General features: G+C 36.3%; 1 pseudogene; it reads left to right on the top strand.

The window, feature by feature from the left end:
- The first annotated feature begins 10,555 nt into the window (after window positions 1–10,555).
- LOC118752196 lies at window positions 10,556–11,352 on the top strand (annotated as a pseudogene).
- The last annotated feature ends 847 nt before the right edge of the window (window positions 11,353–12,199 follow it).

Here is a 12,199-nt window from a genome sequence, read left to right as displayed (position 1 = left end):
ATGCATACAGACATACAATACAGACGTATGTACATATGCATTAATCAGAGTTGTGAAAAATGCATAAGTTTTTTAATGCATAGCGTTTTAATATTAATGTAAGAAATTAATGCATTAATTTTTGAAATTTAATATAAATTAAAATTTAAATGCATTAATCCCGAAGAAACAATGCTAATGAATTTTTTTTGCATTAACATTAAAATTTTAAATTAATGCTATTGCAATAATTTGTTGCTCAAAAGTATAACAAGCATTAAAAACCCATTAACTAATTTTATTTTGAGGAAAAATTTCTTTGTTGATGTTGAGGATAGAATTTTGGGGTCAAAAAAACATAGTGACGGAAGTTAAGGTTGGTTTTCACTATGACAAATTCAATGGCATTGGCCGTCAACTAGGTTAAAACGCATTGTCGAATGGAACTAAAAGACGGCTTTTTGATTGATTTAGATCAGAATAGGTTGTCAGTCGCGGACATGTGTTGCTAAGTTGGCCATCTGTCCGTTTTTGGCTCATAATACAATCGGTATGCGTCAGAAATCAATATAAAAATCAACAAAACACACTGAGTTGAACGCACATTGCTTTTATTTCGATAAAACATCTAACAATGTTTACAAGAATCTTTTTTCAAATAAACATAATAGAATGAAGCTGAAAAAACTATTAGTAATTATTGGAAGTCCTTCCAAAAGAGGTTATTTATATTTCACTAGAATATAAATTTAAAGGTTTTTGTTAATGCAAACGAAACAAATTATGAAAAATTTTAAAGCATTACAATTTTTTCATTAGCATTAGTATGGAGAATTCAATGATAACAATTTTCATTAGCATTATATTTTTCAGAATTAATGTTTTGAAATTTTTATTTGCATTGAATTAAATTTGCATTAAATTTAAAATTAATGTTTTCACATTTTGCATTTACATTTGTGCTATAAATAAGTACCATAAATGCATTAAAAAATGAAAGCATTTTTCACAACTCTGGCATTAATGCACACCATGCAGGAAAAATATCTCCACACTATGATGCAAAATTATGTACATACACACACTTCTTGCCCTAAACGAAAAAAAAATATGAAAATAACCAAATACCAAAGCAAAAAAAACATCAATTCCCCCAACGCACAAATAAGGAAAAACTCCGAAAAAAGTCGAGCTAACAGTGAAAAAGCGATTTAATTGCAAGCATACCGGCGGCAAGCATACCGATCGTTAAGCCGGATGGGTATAGAAAATTCTATATATATACACACATACAGCAACTAACCGATATAGTTGCTGTGAAAAAGTTCAATAAAAGCTGCTGCTAAAATTCATATTAGTGGCATTCCTGAAACGTCGCAAAGTTGTTGCAAAATTTGCCACCTAGCGACACAGCTGATTACTTTTGTATGGAAACTCTCCAGCGACAAAATTGCGATATTGCCATAATATTTGAACTGGCAAGCATTGCAAACTCAAAGGCGCGAGACACATGATATTTTATTGTCTTCGAATACTTCAAGAAAAAGAATATTAGTTAAGTTCGAAATATAATTATAAAAACTTATCTTTCCCATTTACGAGCGGCATTTTAAAAAACAATTTTACATTTGTAATCCGGAGTTGCCTTAAGTCGTTCACACAACTTTGTTTGCAACGTTGCCTTTTCGCCAAAAATACCACTGTGCGACGTTTTATGAATCGTACTATTATTGCACAGGGCTTTTGTTTTCTCTACCTTTTTTCGGAGATTTTTATTCACATGTATGTATGCCTTCAAACATAGTCGAATACTTACATGTATACAAAGAGCCATACAAAATGCGTGCGATTGAAACACTGGCCACTAGTGAGCCGAATGCCTCAAAATCAACGAAAAAATGGATGTATGAACACACAAACACGTCCATAAATACATATTTACATACATACATAAGTATCTGCATATATAAGTACACTAGGGCTTGTCAATTGACTATGTGCGTATAGCATAGGGTGATTCCACTTGTAATTCTTGGCAAACTTGCCGAAGAAACCATGGCTCTAAAATTAATTAAAAGTTTGCAAAATTGCGGTAATAGGTTTTGAAGAAAATGTGAAAATTTTCACTGTTGCGCCCTCTGGTGGAAATTTAAGGAAAAAGGTAAGTGTAGAAATGGATTCCTTATGGCAAACTCCAAATTGATTTCAGACCCATCGTTTCTTTGGCAAATTTTCTTAGAATTACACGTGGAATCCGTCTGTGCTATACGCTCATAGTCCAAAAAAAAATCTCCCATACAAATTGACCTGCCGTAATGTACATATATCTATTGTACATCACAGCGCCTCTGGGATAGTGTGAAAAAAATGGTTCAGCATATTCGTTTGCTGGGTTGATTAAAAGCAACCTTAAAATTCATGTTTTTCGACAGATGAAGCACAACAAAAAAAGGTTTGTGTGCGCCCAACACTCACCAAGCTTTGACGTGAAATTTGAGGCTTATGAATTTTTAAAGAATTGAATTAAAATATGTATGTACATACATAGAGTGCCAAACAGAAGTATTGGCACATTGAATTTTTCGCAATATATGCAAAATTTTTTATTCTAATTTTTTTTCGATAATTTTTTATAAAAATATTGTTCATTCTATACCAGAAAACATAATAATAAAATCTTTAAACTTTGTGCAAAACTCCGGAAATTTCATCAAATTTGCACACTAATTTGTAACTTTTTATTCAGATTTTTTAGAAAAATTCTAGGTATGCAGTTTTATAGCCCATTCAAATTTAGTATAACAAAGTGCAAGTCGCAAATCGCGTTGATTTTTGGTAATTCTTTCACGCAGGTTCTTCCATACAAAGTATGTATATTCGACCATTATTTTTTGTATGGAGAAAATGAGCGACACCTTCCACTAAAAAAATTGCCAAAAATCAACGCGATTTTATAGCAACTTTAAACTTGCATTTTGCCATACTAAAATTGAATGGACTATAAAATTGCATCCTGAGAGTTTTTCTAAAAAATCTGAATAAAAAATTGCAAATTAGTGTGCAAGTTTAATGAATTTTCCTGAGTTTTGCACAAAGTTTAGAGATTTTATTCTTATGTTTTTTGGTGCAAAATGAACTATATTTTTATAAAAAATTATCGAAAATAAATTAGAGTAAAATACTTTGCATATTTTGCGGAACATTCACTGTGCCAATACTTTTGTTCGTCACTGTATGTAAGTTTCAGTTTTTCATATTCGAATTCATATTTAAATTTGTACTCAAATTCGTATTAATAATTGTGTTTATTTGTACTCGAACCCTTTTTCGTTCATGGAAAGAAATTCCGTTTTGCCATCTTGTACTGTCTGCTTTTGTTAGATATAGAAAAAGTACTGCACCCGGATGGCGCGAAAGCGCCAAAAGTGAATTAAACTTAAAAAAAAGGCAACAGGCCTCGACCCTATTAAGCTGGCATTTCAGGGTACTATTTTATATATATATAAGAAAAATTTTAAAGTTAGGGGGGGGGAGGGCGATCTCGAGAACCCCCCTGCCCCTACCTGGCTACGCCCATGGGCTCACTTGTAAAATTAGGGTAAGTGTAGAGCCAGTGCTGGTAATAGTAATACTTTCATCAATAATTGATAATATTTGAACAATCGTGATCGTGATCCCTAGTGCACATCAGCGTGGGCCGAAAATCCGCTTCTTTAGAATTTTGATTGGTAATAGCAAAAATAGGGTTCATAATGCTCTAAAAACAATCTGTGTGAAGGATGACAATTTTTGGTCAATGTCTTAGGCTCCCCAAGTCCATCAAAACTCAAGCAATTTTTTTCTTACCTTACTTCGATTCTCTAAAAAAAGGTCCACATAGGTACCCAATTATGTAGGACTAATACTTTCGAAGATACTTGCAATTTTAATAAAAAATATTTTTTAATTCATGTATTTATTACTTATATAAATATTACTTTTCGAATAGGTGGAAACCATAAAGCAAAATATTTACACACCAAACTTTCCTTAAACCCTTTTTGTTCGACACTCATATTTCAATATGATGGCAGCCCTCGTTCACAATATTTTTAAAGTAAAATCTCTTTAAATTTCTTTCGTCTGACATCAGGACACACATTTCAATTAACTGATGAATAAAATTGAATTTGATTTTTAAACAGGTGCAACTCTCCTGAATACAGTTCAGAAGTAAGTACCTTTTAAACTTATTTTAATTGATACATATCTTTCATTAAATAATTTGAATTTAACCTGCTCAACAGGTGGAATCCTTTTTTCAAGCACCTCGTACTGTCGAAGGTACAAGAAACGGCGGTAATCTGTGTCGCTGGTTCCTTTCGGGGGCAGGGGTTTTCGAGATCTCTGTGGTATCACAAAAGACCCATTTACAGGCAAAAGTGTGCTGGCAAGCTGAATAAAAGCCGCGTGAACCTAACTTATACAGAAGCGCATAGAAATGCACACGTTCACAAGAATACCTACGTATATGTATGTATGTATGTATTTTCATTTGTGCTTACCAATTAATGTATATGCGAGTATGGCCCTGATAAAGGATTTAAGGCCATGTGGCCTGACCGGATACTTGCCGCGTTTTTCAGTGACAATCACTTTTTTCATTTTCCTTTTAGCTTTACTGTTTTCCCATTTTCTACATTTCTATTCTATTTGCATTCTTCATTTCGAGTTTGATGGATCGTGAAAGCTTTTTGGCGGACGAAACACGCTTTGAATGGTCATCACTGGAAAAAAAGTTTGGGAAGAAAGCCAAATAACCGTAGTACATATATGTGCATGTGCATATTCACTAAACATATACATTTTGATGAAAATATGTAAATGTATGCATTTGTACTCGCACATATGTAAAGGTCGGTCAACAATAGGGGTATTCTCGCAGTCTTGCATGTAGCACGGATTGTATGAAATGTAAAAATACTATTCGAAATTTGCAGGAGTACGAGAGCCCTTCCATTTCAAAATGATAGCTTGCAATTCCAACTACAAAACCACTAGCACATGGTCGTATTTATCTTGCTATGCTTTTTTGCAAAATATATACATGGGTTTCGACGTTGCATATTTTGCAGCGATAGGAAATGTTCTTTGCCATGTATTTTGTCGTTGTGTGTTAGCAAGTTATGCAGTCCGTGCTACGTATAACGGCTTTTTAGGATTTCGAGAATACCCTTAATGTTGTTGGAATGCAAATCCTATCAACAATGCAATGCAATGTGAATTGCTGTACGGTATTTTTCGAAATATTGACATACAAACACCCATCACCGCAAATGGGAAAAGACAAAAAATGTTCCACTAAGCCTAATCCCATTTCAATAGATTTTACAAATCGAATTTTTCATTGCATAGAAATGTGTATGCTTTTATTGCATTTGTTTTTTCCGTGTGGTTGCCGGAGCTTTAGCATGGCATATATTTGTGATTTATTTGATATAAATACCGATGTATACTAGTATTATTTTATTTGCAATACAAGAACTGTACAAGGTTTTTAAAAATCTGTGGTCTGAAAAATGAAACGAAATATGTATGTACTATGTGTATGAGGATACACATGTTTAAATGTACATACGTACGTTGTTTTGAAGCTGCTAATCTTTACGGGAAGCCTAGATTAGTCTCGGTTTAGAGAACGTTATTGAAAACTTTTTACTTTTAATTGAAGGTATATTTGCCCAACGCGAATGCCATCAATGAGCATCAGAAACCGGGATTATTTCGGGTATAAGTATAAATAATTGCAATATCTCAGAGACCTTTAAATGCACAATATGAAGAGGCCCCATAGATCAAGTTCTGAGGGTCAATTCCCGTTCTGCGTTATCGTGAAATGATACAAATAACACCTTTACACCGCATTTATTTCGGTGTTAATTTTATACTTTTCACTCCACTTCACGATAACGCAGAACGGGAATTGACCCTCTGTAATATCTACCAAGGTGATTAAAACACCCAAAACACTTCAGTTGGTTTGTTTGAATATCTGGAAATCGAAATACATTTGAAATATTGAATCTTTTTTTCATCCCGACACTTTTTGCAGAGAGAACTTTTGAGCTCACACAATCGTTGTGGCATTGGTGCCTCTAGAAACCTAGCCTAGCTTGAGTAGCTCATCACTTTATCTCCTGTTCGTCGTCGGTAACAAAGACCACACAGTCATCATACTCCTACGCTACTGAAAACACCAACAACCACAAAAAAATTCAGTCATCTTGTTTGATCCTGTTCTGCGTTTCCCAGGCTTAATTAATCATTCCATCAGCTATTCCGTTCTTTTTAGTATTAACATGTCCAGGAAATCTGAAAATACTTAAAAAGTCTAACTATCAAATACTTTGGACCTGAATATAGCTGCTGTATCGAGTTACTTTCGGATTTATTTTTAAAGTTGACGAAAACGTTCTCTTCGTTGTTTTTTGGCTACATTAGCGTAGACACCCAGCAGTATCTATCTTTCTAACTGCTAAGGAGTGCCTCCAGCCTTAGTTTACGAGTATGAAGTTTAGTAATACGGAGGGCGCCCTGCTACAGATTCTGCATGGCTGGTTACAAGTGAGAAATCACATAGTAATTGCTCTGAATTTACAAGGATAATAAAAAGTCCTTCTAGCTAGGCAATAGAATATGGAATATGGTTGGATATGTGCCCACTGGTAAAATTTTCTGAAATATAGGTCCAAATAGGGACAGGAGCACTTGTCTTCAAGTTGGGATTCATCAGAGTGCCTGACCTGGCATAAGTCGCTGATTATTGCTATTACTGAAGCATACGCGTTCCTTTCAGGAACTATAAACTTTTAGGGCTTAATAAAGGATAACTTCGGTAGCCCCTTGAAGAATGTTCAATCTCTGCAGCAACTTCATTGAAATTGATTTGCATTGCATTACAAAGATGTGTGAGAGGAAGTCGGGAGCTATGTTTTCTTTCTCCTTCGCGTGGCATATGTTGGTCGTCAACTGACTGATATTACGTAAGTAACGGAAATGTCGTAGATGTACCTTATACAACTTTTGTTAAAAGCAAACGTGACCTTCTTGCCAGGATACATTGTAAGTAGATGTCCTCGAGCCGATTACGCTGGGATGTTGAAAGATTTCGAAACTCACGCTGTGTGTTGGTTGTAGATTAAGATTAGTCAGGATGGGCCTCAGCAATTTTCCTTCAATGCTATAGATTCGTGGTAGAATACTAAACACTTTCAAATAATTTACACAATTCTACATATACATATACACATGTGTGTGTAAGCATGACAAACGTCACAGAATTTTGTGGTACCATATCTTGTATTCTTCTACCTTCTATTAGCCCACCTGCTGTTGATAATTGCTCAGCTCACCTTGCCAACCTCGAAATACGGAAATCATAGGCGAGACTTTACGATCTGAACTGTTTCAGTTAATCCCATAATAGAACGTTTCATTTCCTGGAATACCACCGTGTCCAGGAATGCAGTAAAGATTAATTGCGTGTTGTCGAAGAGCTTGCCTCGACCGTTTTAACGTATATTGTCTTAAAAACGGCTAGAGGAGTTGAGCACAAGGTTGCTAACGACGCGTATATTTAGACATGCTTTTCGTTGCACCTTTTGCTGGTTCACTAAATTGCATTTGGTGTCAACTGATTACTTCAATGTTAACGTGAGATTGATAAGTCTAACTAGCGCTATGTATACCCACTATATTAGTTGAGGCCGTATCCCTCAGTGTTTTACAACAGTAAAGAGCGCCTTTTAGCATTCCCATTCTTGCGATTTCCAAGGAGCCATTGACGCCTCTTGCACTACACATATTGTCGGTCCAAAGAATGATCAGTGGATCTAGCCTTACAGCAAACATGGCGGAGTCTTCTTAAACCAACAAAGGCTCTCATCGAAATTTTTGTAGTAGAACACTTATTAAATACTCGCAACCAGGGTTGGCACCTCACGAAACCGATTGCGTAGTAAAAGACCAGAAAAATCGTAGTAAAAAATAAAAAAATCGTGGCAAAAGATAAAAATTAGTTATTATTTTAAAATCGTATGCATATTTAATATTTCAAAACAAAACATTACAATTAAATTTCACTAAAATTATATGTTGTGTTATACTTGTTTCTTTTACAGTGGCGTTTGCCAAATACCGAACTTATAGAACTAAACACTTTTTGGAACGTAACTCATCACTTTCGCCATAACAGGTGAAAATTTACATTATTTGAGAGTATCGATAGTTCGATTTCTACGGAATATTACTTCTGTTGTGCCGCTTTTTATCTGTGGCAACGAATCCATCGTGGAAGTAGTGCGACACGCAGTCATTGTTACCTCTTTGTGCAACTTCGTACCCCTCTCGCACATTGAATGTCTCTGTCTGTTGTTCGAAAATTTGTCGGGTGGTGCCCATTTATAATGCAGATATTTTTGGTCACACATTTTTGAAGTTATTTACAAACAGTTGCTGCCTATAAGTTGAATTAAATATAACAAGCGTAGTAAAAGTAGGATAAAGCGTAATGAGGTATCAAATTTTAAAGTTTTTGAAAAATCGTAGCAAATTTACTACGATCGTAGCAAAGTGCCAACGTTGCTCGCAACCACCTTGGGCATGCTTTTTTCAACCGGTCTACCTAAGCTCGATAAGCCTTGCTGGAGTTTTCTGAAACAAGGCAGTGCATGGTATGTACTGGGGGGGTCGAAACTATTTGCCATCCTACTTTCTTTAGAAACAAAGACAACTCTTACCTCCCTCTAAGACTTCGTTATATACATATGCACGTATGTAAGTATTTAGCTAAGGAGTAGACTAGCCCCATAAATTGTGGTTAGCAGGGGTGGTTGAACAGATCTAACAGTCCAAGCCACCTTACGCCCAGTGAAAACATACTTAACTATATATACATAGATCGTTTTGTTTCCTAAGCAAAACATCATAATTTGGAATATTTTTTTATTTTCATATTGCCAGGTTTTTTCGTAAGTCGCGCCAATAGTGGTTTGAAAGAATGTACCTCTACGTATGTATGTATAAATATGTTTGTATGTATTTTTATTAATGCAGTGATTGTGAGTATGCTGTGTTCAGGTATAGTTAGTACATATTCCCAGTATGTACATATGTAAGTAAATATGTTGTACGTATGATGGCGTCACTGCACTGCAATGCGCATCATAACCACCAACTGATGGAATTAAAAAATCACAATTACGCTTAAATTTCATATTCCATGATTTCAAGGATGTAACTATGCGAACTTACGTACATATGTACATTAGGGTTGTCCAGAAACTGCTCTTACCACCTAGGATTATCCTATATCGAAACAATATACGCGTGTTTTTTTTTTATTTCGAAATTAAAAATATTCAGAGGTATTATTATTTGAAGTCTCTTAAAACAACACGGAGTTTTCGATCGAAAAATATTGATTTTCAAGAATTCCATAAAATTTCTACGAAAAATGTTTTTTTTTCTCATATAAAATACATCGAAAACTTTGAGTGACCTCTAAATATTTATTTTTAATTTAAAAATAAAAAAGCGTGGGTGGATGATTATGGCATAGAACAATTCTACGGTGTTAAAGCACTAAAATTTCAACTTACTTTTTTTGACCATCCTAATGTGCATATATAGGTATATACATACATATCTCAGATGTGTTTACGGAAACGTTGATGCTCGGTATGCAAAGGACCTCAGCTCAACTCCCAACTTCTCGCATAGCGGCACATAAGAAATTTGTCCGAAATGAAAACAAATGTGCGGTCTCTGCGGATATTTTCTCGTTTGCCAGAGATGTCGAAATGAGATGAGGGCAGCAACGACAACACCAAGAGGGCCTCAACCAGCGATGCCAACTTTGTTGCTTCGGCCGTCTATCAGCAAGAACAAGCAAAAACAATGAGATGCTGCAACGCAAACAGCCGGTCAACAGTAAAAACGAAAACAACTGATAGAAACCATGGTGGCCGGTAAATTGTTGTTTTAGTTGTGCACTTCGAGTTAAGCCCCCAGCATTTCATTTGCATACGAATTCCACATGGTTGACGCCTAGCTGGCTGTTTTGGGGGCAGGACTATTATGGCACCGTTCGCTATTGAGCACATGTAGCGCCTACATAAATTCTACATACATTCATATGAATTTATGGCCATATATCGATTTTTGTGAAACTGCATGCGAAGAGTGGACAGCAACAACAAATATTGAAATATCGGACGCTGAAGTGTTTTGCATGTGCAGATGATGCATATCGCCGTTTAAAGTACAAAAGCGCGTATCTAGAAAATGCAAAACCCCGTATGTGAGGTTGCCAAAATTTTATAGGACAAAGTAAAACTTGTCTTATTTAAAACGGTGCTCTCTTGTATCTATAATTATCTCTTCTTCTTACAAATAAGTATCGATATTTTAGTATGAATCGATAAGAGCTTGATGCCAGGAGCTTCCGGTTAGAAAATATCTTTTTTGGCGCAAATGTCAGTTACGAGGTTTTGCACTATTTACTATAAACAAAATCATTATCATCCTCCGTTAGCAAATGAGTTAAATTATGGTTGAATTCGCAGTTCAAACGCATGGCGAGCTTTACACTGAGAAAGTTCGCAATGCGCTCAAAGATGCTGGTAAAGTGCAAATTGGTGCAGCTGAGGGCCGAGTTACTGTGGAGGCAAAAAAGCGTTGGTGCATTTTAAAGGAAAAAATCGATTGCCTGGGTCGAAAAGCCATGTTAGTCGGCTTTGGTGGACAGCCTGCTGTGGCGATTATAAATGCAACTGGCAGCGATATAGATCGCACCCCAATACAGGGCATATTACGTTTTAGTGCGCTGACCAAGGATCATCCCGGCGTAGTGGTAGACGGTGTTGTGGATGGCCTAACGCCGGGCTTACACGACTGCATGTACATACACGAGGCAGGGGATATATCCAGCGGTTGCGAATCGCTCGGCGAGCCCTATAATCCACGCGGTTTACCTCATGGTGGACCAGATGATACACCTGATGCGCGACATGCTGTAGATTTGGGTAATATACGCGCCGATGATAGAGGCCGAGCAACATTTCGTTTTGTAGAGCCAGTATTGGCAGTGTGTGTGGGATATCATAGGGCATTCGGTGGCTATAACAGCTAACGCAGACGATTTGGGTAGAGGTGGTAATTCGAAGAGTCGTATAGATGGTAACCCAGATGCACGCATTGCCTGTGGTATAATTGTACGTTCAGCGGGAATTTTGGAGAATCTAAAAAGAAAAAATATGCGCATGTGACGGCGTAACACTATGGGATGAACGAAATAAGCCGATAGCTGGTGGTGATCGAGGGCAGAAGTTGTAATGGGGTTACTGTTACCGTATTAATCATAATTTCTAGCATAAGAATTACGCCAGGCGTTTGGATTTGTAATTATACTAATAAACTGCGGCGATTTGTAGGTCATAAAGAGTAAATAAAAGAAAATTTCTGCCCGAAATCATGTCAGATGATTTTCATATGGACCTCATGTTATTTTGTTTTCAGGCACCTACTCTAGCTCATGCTAACTAATGAATTATGAACCGTTAGAAGCAGAAAATTTTTTTTTGTTGGTTCTTTGCTATACTTGACAGGTATTGTAATAGACTGGACGATGTTGGACGAGTCAAATGAAGTACGCGAATCATTTCTTCTCCACCTTTGGTTTGTCTTTTCTCCGTTCATAGATAGACTAACCGCAATTTTGGACCATATGCATGTAGAATTCGACATCCCCTAGAACAAAATCATGACTAAACAGGAGCTATACATTTTACTATCTTTCAATAGTAGTTGTCTCCAGGGAGATGTAATATCCAAACGAGATGTGGTTTGGTGGAGTAAGAAGCTTGAGCAAATGAGATGCAAGGCCAGAAGACTATTAAATAGGGCAAAGACTTCTGGTGATAGGAATCCGTATAATTTTGCGCTTATCTCCTATACAAAGGACTTGATGAAATCCAAACGCGCTAGCTGGCGAAACCATTGTGGGCAATAAAGAGCCTATCAGCGGTAGTATGCCTACAAAAAGCCCGAACAATGAATTACAGGATCACAGCTGGAACTCAAGAGAGTCTAGATAGGGGCTAAACTCAGCATGCGGGTGAGACCAGCAAACTTTTACTGGACAATCACTGCAACATCGACCTCCGGAAGAGAACAAAGCTCA

Source organism: Rhagoletis pomonella, unplaced genomic scaffold, assembly GCF_013731165.1.
Source record: "Rhagoletis pomonella isolate Grant_MI unplaced genomic scaffold, Rhpom_1.0 Rhpom_scaffold_01304, whole genome shotgun sequence".
In the NCBI taxonomy this organism is placed as follows: Eukaryota; Metazoa; Arthropoda; class Insecta; order Diptera; family Tephritidae; genus Rhagoletis; species Rhagoletis pomonella.
This window is presented reverse-complemented; position numbering and strand designations above follow the sequence as displayed.